We start from the raw sequence: 11,092 nt of genomic DNA on the forward strand, positions 1-11,092 counted from the left end.
CTGTCCGTGGGGCTGGGCAGGAACTGGCCCACGTGTTGCTGTTACTCAGTGCTCCTTCCTAAATCAGAACTCTGGGTGCTCCGGGAAGCACTGTCTGTTCCTCCTCCCCGGGAGTGTGAATGAGTCACCGGGCAGGCATTTCAGCAGCACCTGTGTGGGGTGTGGAGCTGCGGCAGAGGAGGGGAGAGAGGGGCAGGCTGGCCAGGAGGCCAGCTCTGGGGCTGCCCCACTCTCACCCAGGCCGGCTTCCCTAGATGCCAGCTGTCCCGCATCTGTCCCGACACTCGTTTTGGCCTCGGGAGGCTGTTTCATGTGGAAATCATTTTCTGTTTAGCTGCTGTCTTTCCAAGCAGACGTAAGTGCCTGAACTGCCCAGGCTCCGTCATATGTAACTTTTGGAGTTCATCGTAGCTGCCACTTTTTCAGCCCCTAAATAATGATGCCCGTTTTGCTCGATGCCTCGAGTGACGTTCGAGGACTCTGGAAGGTAGGTGATCTTTTCCCCCTTTACAGAAGAGGAAACTGAGACTCAGGAAAGTCAAGTGCCTTGACCAAGTTCTCATGATTAGGAAACACCGGAGCTTGGATTTGGACGGAACTCAAAGCCTGTGCCCTTGACCAAACACGAAGGCAGAGGCTGTGGGGGGAACAGCTTGGTGATGGGGACCCAGAGGGCAGGGCCCTCTCTTGGGTACCGTGAAATGGGACATTTGCCTTGGGTCCTCCCTCAGGATTGTTGCTGGAGCTTGTGCAGGGTGAGGGAATCTGCCAGGGAGCGAGAGGCATCTCCATCGAGGGAATACTTAAAAAAAAGAAAAATCAGAAATGTGTTGAGGATGGAGGTGGGAGCACGCAGTGTGATGTTCCAGGAGTCTTGCCCTACACCCAAGGACTTCAAGTCAGGAGGCTTTGAGGGATGAGTGACAGACCTCAACCAACGTTAGCAAAAGAAGGAAATTCATGGATTCATGTAATTAAAATATCCAGAAAAGGTCTGCCTTCAGGTATGGCTGAACCCAGGGGTTCAAAGGTTGAAGCATGTGTATCATTTTCTTTGGGCCCTGCTCTCTTCTGTGTTGGCTTCATTCTTAGGCAGCCGTCTTGTGTGGCATAGACGCCCTACAGGACCTCCAGGCTTTCTTCCTTCCAGTTCAGCACCACCAAGAGGAAGAGAGCGTCTCATTTCCAATGGCTGTAGCCTTAGCTAAAATTCTGGGTTTGCTACTTATTGACTCATCTCACATGCTCATCCCTGAACCAATGAGGCGTTGGGGAATGGACTGCTCTGATTGGTGGGGGCTGGGCCAAGCGCGCATCCCTGGAGGTAGGGGAGGGGTCAGTCCTACTTAAGTCCCATGGACCAAGAGCAGGGAAGGGATGGTCCCCAAGGAAAACGCAGGGTGCTGGTGTCAGAAGCAGCAGGAATGGGAGCTGGGCAGGTCCCAGACAACAGATGTCCTCCTCATGGGAGGTAGAGTGGCTCCCATCTATCCAGCTTTGCCACCCACTTGCTGTGTGACCTTGAGCAAGCCCTTTTCCCTCTCTGAGCCTGAGTTACCCCAACTCTGCAGTGATGATCTCTATGGACTCATCTAGCTCTGAACTTCTGAGGCCAACAGACTTCATTTAGCCAATGGCCCAGCATCCTAGCTTAACAGATGCAAGCTGGGCCTTAGGAATGCACAGCCTTTACAAACCCTGAGATCGAACTTGGGGCCGGAAACCCAGCCTCCTGTTCCTGCCCTTCCCAGCCCGGCATGGCCTGCAATGGTGCGAGGGAAGAGCTCCCAGGAGGTTTCTTTGCATATCCCCAGTGTTCTCCGTCTATAATTGGCTCCAAATGAGATGATCTCATTCCTGAACACTGAGGAAGATGGGGGGAGGGCGGGGACAGCTCCCTGGCAGCATCTGACATATTTGTGACTAACCCGCTTCCCTCCGGGAGAGAGAGACGGTCCACTTTCTCGAAGACGATGTAAAAGTTTGAAAAAAAATGTCTTGGTGACAGATTGAGGAGACTCCAGCTTTTTGTGCTTTTGAGGGGCCCACGGTGTTTCTCCACTCTGTCCAAACCGGGTGTCTTCTGACCGTTGCTCACAAGTCCTCTTGACCACACGTCCCGTCCACCTGGCCGGGGAGGAGTCCAGCAGGCCCGGTCCCTCCAGCAATTTATCTTGTCCGGACTCTCGATGGAGTCTTGTGGCCGTTGGAGCTCGTTTAAATGCCCATACATTAATTTTGAAAGATGAGCTCCTAATCAACTTTTAAAAAGCTTGTCGAAGCACCATCTGCTTGGCGTTTGTCACTATCGCATTACATAAGAGGAAAGACATTTTTAAAGAATGCGGCTGCATTTAGTAATTGGATCGCCGGAGAGGAGCCAAGCCGGGGCGGATGGCACTGCGATTCAGAAATGCCACGGGCCTTCTCTGGGGGGCGGTGGCCTCCCCAGATTCCGCATGGTCTTGGCAGAGACCTGAGTGAGTGCAGCCCAGCCTGGGGGACAGGCCTGAGGGGCCTCTTTTCCTCTTGCTTTGTTCTCCCTCTTATTTTTCCCTCCCCGCATTTGTTTTTCCTCACCCCTGCCGTCTCAGATTGATTCTGTCCAGTGTTAGCAATAAGCGAGTGACTTCACTTCTCTAAGCCCCAGTTTCCTCATCTGGAAAATGGGAATGAGAATCTAGCGCTGCTGTGAGATTTAAATGCGTTAACACACAGTGCCTGCCATGGAGTGAGTGAGCATTGCACAAACTGTGTCTGATGCACGGAAGGTGCCGAATTCATGTCCATTTTCCTTCCTTTTCTCTCTCTTCCACTTGACTCCTAAGTATTTAGGAAGTGCCTGCCTCCAAGGCAGGCCACCTGGTGGCTGCACGTGGCCCCGTGCTCGGAAGGGCCCGCCCTTGGTTTAATGCTCTGCTGTCGCCGTCTTGAAATTCTTAATAATTTTTGAACAAGAGGCCCTTCATTTTGCACTGGGCCCCACAAATTATGCAGCTGGTCCCGTGTAGAAGTCTAGAAGGATGCTATGTTTTATTGGACTGCCTGATGTTTAAAATAAACTGTTGAGTCCACATTTTAAAATCAGGAGAGTTCACATACAAATCTGGCATATTTTGGAAAATTAGGACACTTGCCACAGTGGGTCTACATTCCCATGTGCTGCCAACAGTGGCTGGAGCTGGGTAGTGGCGCCCTCTTCAAAGGGCCTGCGCTGCAGCCCACACCCCAGAGGCTTGAACCGAGGCCCTTTGCCCCTTTCTAGGGCAGCCGGCATGGGGTTGGGGCCATGGCTTTGCAGCCAGGGTGTGTTTTCAGCTTTGCCAGCCATTGGTCCTTGGGCAAGTAGCTCTTTGCCTTCGTTTTCCAGCCGTAAACTGGAGATGATGCTGATAATAGCCACCTCTCTCTTAGGGATGTGAAGATTAGACTGATTAAGACACGTGAAGCATCTAGAACAGGATGAATTATTATTACTATTCATTTATTCTCACCTGGTGCAGAGGCTCAGACCCTAAGTTTGGGGGCTGCCTCTTCAGGAGCGAGAAGCTGGACCTGTAGCAGTTGACTGTGAGGTCAACTCCTCCTGCCGTCTTGAGCGACATCCCTTGTCAATGCTCATTTTCTCTCCCTCCACCTGCAGTGTCAGAGTTCACACATTGCACCTGCCCTCCTGGAGGTGTGACATCATTTTGAGAAAAGGGCCTTTTGTTTCTTAACTAGGCCAAGTCGTCCCTACCGTAGGGCCTTTGCACATACCTTCTTCCTGGAATACTCTTTCCCTTTATCTTTGCGTGGTTATCTTCTCATTCTGCTCTAGCATAAATGTCACCTCCTCAGGGAGGCCTTCCCAAACCACCCCAAGTATAGTAGTCCCTGCCCTGTTCCCTCCAGTCATACACATTCACCTTATTACTTTCTTCCCAGAACTTGTTTTTTGTCTGTCTGCCAGAGGATCTGGTCGATCTTGGTCCCTGCTGTATCCCCAGCACCCAGACCATTGCCTAGCACATGGTAGGTTCTCAATAATTATTTCTTGAATGAATGAATGACCGAACTCATTAATGCTTGTGACCACCCTGTAAAGCAGGGACAGGAGGGGAAGGGACTTCTCAAGGTCACTTAGCCAAGGAGGGGCGGGAAGGGAGGGGGGGACCTGGTGCCCTGCTTCCAAGCTTCCTGCGACCCCCAGGTGGGAACAGGATAGACAGTGGACCTTTGGGCCCACCCAGCCACCCAGAAGGGATCAAGGGTGGAGCAAGGCTCAGTGAGAGCTTCTGGGAGTGTAGGAGTGGGCCAGCCAGGCAGCGGGAGCTGGTGGCCATCGCCATGACAACTGGACAGCCTACAGCTTCCTGCATCAACAGGGACGCAGGTTTATGCTTGGCTGGGATGCAGTGAGGACAGTGGGGGCGGAGGCTGGCAGAGCAGTGAGGACCCGGACACCCAGTCTGGGGGAAGGAGGTCTTGTTTCTGAGAGTCGCCTGAAGCCTGGGAGGGCCTGGCGATACTGCGTAAGTTTGTGGACGTGTGTGTTCGTGAATGCATGCCTGTGTGTGCATAAGTGTGTGTGTGCTGGGGGGAGTCTGGGCTGTGTGGAGCCAGGGTGCCTGGGTTTGAATCCTGGCTTTGCCACTTCCGCACTGTGACATCTTGTGCAAGTAAATTAACCTCTCGGTGCCCTAGTTTCCTCCCGTGAAGACTGGGCTTTCGAGACTGCTGTGAGGATTAAGGGAGAAGATGCTCTGACAGCACTGAGATGGACCCTGCCTTGTTACGTAGGTCTTGAATTCAGCTTACAGCTCTCTCTAGACTGCCTTCCTGCTGGGGGAGTGGGACCTTTGGTTTCAATCATTCTCAGGAATCCCCACTTCATTTTTAAACAAGTTTCATTCATTTAACAAATATTTATTTTTGTTAAATAAATATTTATTCAGCACCTACTATGTGCCAGGCAGCGTTCTAGAGGCTGGGAACACAGCAGTGAACAAAGCAGACAAATATCCCTGCCTGACATTCTAATGGGGCAGATAGACGTTAAATATGATCAAAAGGGAAATCTTTATTGTCAGATGGTTATAAGCGTTATGGAGAAAAATAAAGTAGGGGTGGAGGACACAGCTGTGGGGGGCTGTTGCAATTTTAAGCAGTGATGGGATGTGGGGGTGTCGGGTAAGGCCTCACTGAGAGAGTGACGTTTGAGCACAACTTGAGGGAGGCAGAAGACGGAACTACATGGTTATCTGGGGCAAGAACATCCCGGGCAGAGGAAACAGCTAGTGCAAAGGCCCTAAGGCAGGAAGTGAACATGTATGAAACTGTCTCGTGTAGTTATATCTCTTGGCATGTCTGCTGTGTGATGTTATGTGAACACACTTAGTGTACATGGGTGGTTATCTATCTACACATGGATGAAGATTTGCGTACATGTTTGTTCATACACAAGACTGCTGTGTTCAGCCACAGAGGCTGTGCGTGCACGATTCAGGGAATGCCATTCATACAGATTACGATGGAATGGGACCTCCTGGAGTTGTGCAGTGCAGTGGCCCTGGGCATATTTATAAGTAAATATGTAAAACCACGTCTGTGAAAATGTCCATATGTGCATGTGTCTGTACATTTGGATACAAGTGATAATTACTGTGCATCTATGGATATGTCTTTATTTAAAATGTTAATATTTTGTTTATCATCGATTTTTGCACTAATATTGATTTTTAAAAATATTGTTTATGTCAATTACTGAGTTTTTGGTGCCCCCTGACACTTCATGCCGAGGTGAGGGCCTCGCTCTCCTCACCCCAGCACTGGCCCTGTTTTGCCCTGGGGATGGAAAGTGGATGTTGGGGAGGCCTGGCTGAGGCGAGGGAAGCCTTCCCTTCCAGCTTCTTCCAGCATCTGTGCTCATCCGCCCGCGCCCAGAATCCAAACCCAATTTGAGCAGCTCCTGTTCCTTTAAGACAAGATTTATTGAGCGCTGACTATGTGCCAGGACTCGCAGATATTATTTCATTTTATCCTTACAACCATCATCTGGCGTAGATATTTATTCCTTTGATTGAACATCTATTTGTTTAGGGCCTACTGTGTGCCAGGAGTCTGGTCTTCCTGCTGGCCCAGCATCTCTTCCTTATTTTTCTGGTAACAGCACCCCAGTTTTCCTTTGGGGAACCTAACCTCTCCTCTTCACAGTACAAGTGGGTCAACCTGGGTTTTCTATGCCCCTCCCCCTAGCTCCAGGGGTGGGCATGTGACGCGGGCGGGCATAGTCCATCCCTCTGGCTCTAGAGATTGGTTATGAGATGAGCATATGACCCATGTTGGTCCAATCAGAGCGAATCCTGGGACTTTTGCTGCCCTGTTGGGAAAAAGAAGCTCTCTTTCAACCAAGATTTCTAGCTGTAAGAATGATACACCCCTGGAGCTCTTAGTGAGAGTTCACTACCTGGAGAGAAAGAAAAAGAAACCAAGCCCTTATGACATCTTTAGAGCCCTTAGATCCAGCCATACCTGAAGCCATTACCCTAAGACTTTCTAAGTTTTGCAATTCTAAGAGTTTGCAATTTTTTTTTATTAAACCAGTTTGAGAGGGCATCTGAAATCCTGTGCTTGGCATTTTTATACATTTTCTCCTTTAATGCAGAGATGAACTCTGTGGAAAAGGGGCTGTGATTATAGAGGAACTGAGCCTCAGGGAGGTAAATGGCTTGTCCAAGGTCACACGGCAGGGCAGTAATTGGAGCTCGGAGTGGAATCCAGGTCTCTCTGAGCCCTGAGCCTTTCTTCCAGTCCACATTGTCTGAGCTCTGGACAAGAAGGTCTGTGGCGGTAATAGACAAAAGACCTGAGTCCCAAATTAGCCACTCTTTTGCTGAATGACCTTGATTGAGTCATTTCTTCAATATGAGTCAGTCTTCCCATCTGTAAATTGGGAAAATAGAAGCGACTATCCCATCAGGCTGTCATGAGGGTTAAACGGTTTAACCAGCGTTAAGTAGAGTGCTTACAGCAGCGGGGCTCACAGGAGCTGTCATTACCACAGCTCTTCTCTTGAGGGAAGCAAGGAGGTCTGGGGGCTTCACTTCCTGCCTGCTGCCAGCGTGCTCCCAGGCCCCCAGCAGCCCTTGGGTGGCGCCTTCATCCATCTCCTGTCAGATGCGCAGCCCTGGCTCACTACCCAGGAAGCAGGCACTTAAAGAGCCGCTTCCCCAGTTTTTCTTTTAATTTTCATTACATAAATTTCACATTTCCAGGAATAGAGCTCTTGAACGGCTGGACTCGTTTGGAAACCGAGTCTGCGAGGGGCCTCATTTATATTAATGGGGCCTTGAGTCTGGCTTGCAAGGAGGCGGCGACAAGGATGGATGGCAGGGACTCCTGGACTGAGCCACTCCAGCCTGAGCTCGGACGCTGCCGTGGACGAGCAGATGCCTCTAGATTGAGGCTGGGGCCGTTCTTATTATGGGGGAGGCTCCTGGGTGCAAGGATGGCGTTTCTCCCTGGCTTAACGCCCCCGATGTCCGCCCTGCTTGACGGGTGCTGCATGATGGGCCCCCTGCTGACCTCTCCCACCTCCAACCCCCCACTCCTCTCCTCACTCATCCCTCTCCAGCCAAGCTGGCCTCCTGAGATTGTTCCTGCCTCAGGGCCTTTGCACTTGTTGTGCCCTCTGTCTGAAAGGCTGTTCTACCAGCTCTTCCCATGGCTAGCTTCTTCCTGTCAATCAGCTTTTGTCTCACAATCATCACCTCTGGGAGGCCTTCCCTGACTGCCCTCCTCAGTCACCCTATATCACCACCTGTATAACTTTCTCCATAGCACTGAGCAGTAGCCTATGTCTTGTTGTTTACTCACTTGCTATTTATTTATTGGCTGTCTCCTCTATGAGACTATAAACCCCGTGAGAACACAGACCACATCTGTCTCATTTACCTTTGTCTCCCAGGGACCTGGCACCGAGAGGGTGCTCAATAAATATTTGTGGAATGCACGCCTGGGTTCGTTCAGCAGACCTTTCTGAGTGCCTACCCCAGGCCAGGCTCGGTGCTGGGTGCTTGGAACACAGGTAAGACTAGGTCGTTGCCTGCATGGAGCTCACCGAGAGGGACAAGCTGCAGTAACTCACAGACGTTGTTGACTGTGACGAGGACTCCACAGAAGACAACACATTTAATTCTCACTATGGCCCCTGGAACCAGCTGTTCCTAGTCCCACCAGTTCACGAAGCACAGAGAGGTGAAAGTTCACGCAGCTAGAAAGTAGAGGAGCCGGGATCGGAACCCAGGCCATCTGGCTCCCACATTTACTGGGTTCGCCAGCTCACGGAAGTCACAGGAAGTCGGGGCCTGTCAGGGCTGCGATGGGGCAGGCTCAGGAGGCTGCGGGAGGCTGGAAGAAACCCCGACCCTGCCTTTGATGGCGGAAGGGGACAGCAAAGCCTCCTGGGAGATGAGGTGCCTTAGCTGTGTCTAGGATTTCTTTATTTTTAACTTCACATTATAACTTAAGAGTTTCTAGCGTCTCCACATTGCGCCCAGTAAAGATGTCAAGCAACGTGTGTGATTCCAGCGAGCGGCAGTGCCATCCGTCATGGGTGGGCAGTTGGGCGCTTCAATTCTGGTGTTCTCCCTCATGCTGGTCCTCCCGAGGAGCGGCTCCCTGAACTCACACAAAGTCACAAAGGGCCTGGGAGCTCGGGCTCTCGACCTGGGTTCAAACCCCAGCTCCTCCCCTTGAGGCCAGGGATTCCATATGCCCAGGATACGGCGCATGTCTGAAGTCACCAAGGGGGTTAGATCATCCGTAACCAGAAGGCCCTGCCCCTCCACCCCCCAGACCTTGGTGCCAGGTGAAACCCAGGCCCCCAGCCCCACGAGGGGCCGAGTGGACGTCCTCTCCTGCTCAGCAGGTCCTTGGAAATTAGGTTGGTTTAAGAAAACAAAGAGGGGCCCGCCCAGTGGCGCAGCAGTTAAGTTCGCAGGTTCCACTTCTCGGTGGCCCGGGGTTCGCCGGTTCGGATCCCAGGTGTGGACATGGCACCGCTTGGCAAAAGCCATGATGTGGTAGGCGTCCCACATATAAAGTAGAGGAAGATGGGCATGGATGTTAGCTCAGGGCCAGTCTTCCTCAGCAAAAAGAGGAGGATTGGCAGTAGTTAGCTCAGGGCTAATCTTCCTCAAAAAAAAAAAGAAAGAAGGAAAAAAGAAAAAAAAGAAATGTGCTATTTCAACAAGAAACTAGTAACAGTGATTCCCTCTGGAGAGGAATCTGGGTGGCTGATGGATAGGAAAAGAGGGCGATTTTCCTCACATATTCTTTCATACCTTTCCAACTGGTGCTACATGAAGTTATTACTTAGTAAATAAATAAACATTAAAAAGAACCTAGAAGGAAATGTATTATTTTTGCATATCTGTCTGTGGCCTAAGACTTATACGATGTATTCATTTTCTTTCTTCACCTCAGCAACCCGGGAGGTAGCATTATTGCCCCTGCCTGACCACTGAGGAAACTGAGGCCCAGAGAGGGCCAGTGCTTTGTCCAAGGTCACACAGTGAATTAGTGCCAGAACTGAGACTCCAACCCAGGCCTCCTGACCTTCTGCCCAGGGAGTCTCCACCCACCAGGTGCCTCTTCCTTCACCAGTGGAAGCCGCGTCAAGGCTGGATTGAGGGGTGGTGATACTGTAGAGTGGTTACACGTTGCACTTGTGTCATGCCATCTGGGTTCAAATCCTGCATCTGTCACCTGCCTGTTGTGTGACCTTAGGTAAATAGCTAAACCTGGGGCCTCAGTTCTGTGGTCTCCAGCCTCCAAGATGGCTCCCAGTAATTCTCGCCTCCTGGTATTCACTCCCTTGTGTTGTCCTGTTCCACAATGAATGGGGCTGACCTGTGTGACTAATAGGATATTGCAGAAGTGACGGGGTGCGTGACTTTTGAGGCTGGATAATAAAAAGACATTGTGACAATGGAATATTATTCAGCCTGAAAAGGGAAGGGAATTCTGACACATGCTACAACATGGATGAACCTTGAGGACATTATGCTGAGTGAAATAAGCCATCACAAAAAGACAAATACCGTACGATTCCACTTCGACGACGGCCCTAGAGCAGTCAGATTCATAGAGACAGAAAGTGGAATGGGGGTTGCCAGGGGCCGGAGGGAGTGCGGAGTTAGTATTCAATGGGTACGGAGTTTCAGTTTTGCAAGATGACGGTGTTGCTGGTTGCACAACGGTGTGAATGTACTTAACACCACTGAAATGTCACTTAAAAATGGCTGGAGATGGAAATGTGTATGTTATGTGTATTTTGCCACAATAAAAAAAAAATGGCAGAAAAAGGAAGTTGCAGCTTCTGCCCTTCTCTTGGATCACTCACTCTGGGGCGAGCCCTCAACTGTATTGTGAGAACACTTAAGAAACCCTGTGCAGACATCCGTGTGGGGAAGAAGCAAGGCCTCCTGCTAACAGCTCTGCATCAACCTGCTGGCCATGCGAGGGAGCCATCTTTGAAGTGGATCCTCCAGCCCCAGTCAAGCCTTCAGATGAGTGCAGCCTCGGCTGGTGTCTCGACTGCAACCTCATCAGAGAGTCTGTCCATGAACCACGCAGCTAAGCCACTCCCAAATCCCTGAGCCACAGAAACTACGTGAGATAATAAATATCTATGGTTGTTTTAAGCCTCTAAGTATTGGGGTAATTTGTTACACAGTAGTAGGTAGCTAATACAGTTCCTCATCTGTAAAATAAGGATGATGATAATTTCACAGAGTTGATGATAATTTCATGATGACACCCATGATGATAATTTCATAGGTTGTATTTCATAAGGTTGTGGCTAAGGATCAATCAGCAAAGTACATGTACAGTGCTTGGAACAGTGCCTGGCACGTAGGAGCTGCTCCATAAATGCTAACCAGTGTGATTTTATAATCTCCATAATTTCTCGTATTGTGAGGGGCTCAGCCTGGACAATAGATCTCCATTAAGGAACAGACACAGGCACTAGGCTGCCATGGGAATAATAATGATGGCAACAATGAGAGCTACCATTATTGAGCACTCACTGTATGCCAAGCCATGG

The 11,092-nt window shown here is 50.4% G+C and overlaps 1 long non-coding RNA gene across 1 annotated transcript; it reads left to right on the forward strand.

Annotated features, from left to right (window-relative positions):
• The first annotated feature begins 160 nt into the window (after positions 1-160).
• Positions 161-10,680, forward strand: LOC124248341 (uncharacterized). Its single transcript, XR_006890994.1, has 3 exons — positions 161-487; positions 7,949-8,068; positions 9,469-10,680. It is a non-coding gene; the product is annotated as an uncharacterized LOC124248341 (long non-coding RNA).
• The last annotated feature ends 412 nt before the right edge of the window (positions 10,681-11,092 follow it).

Source organism: Equus quagga, chromosome 12, assembly GCF_021613505.1.
Source record: "Equus quagga isolate Etosha38 chromosome 12, UCLA_HA_Equagga_1.0, whole genome shotgun sequence".
NCBI lineage: Eukaryota > Metazoa > Chordata > Mammalia > Perissodactyla > Equidae > Equus > Equus quagga.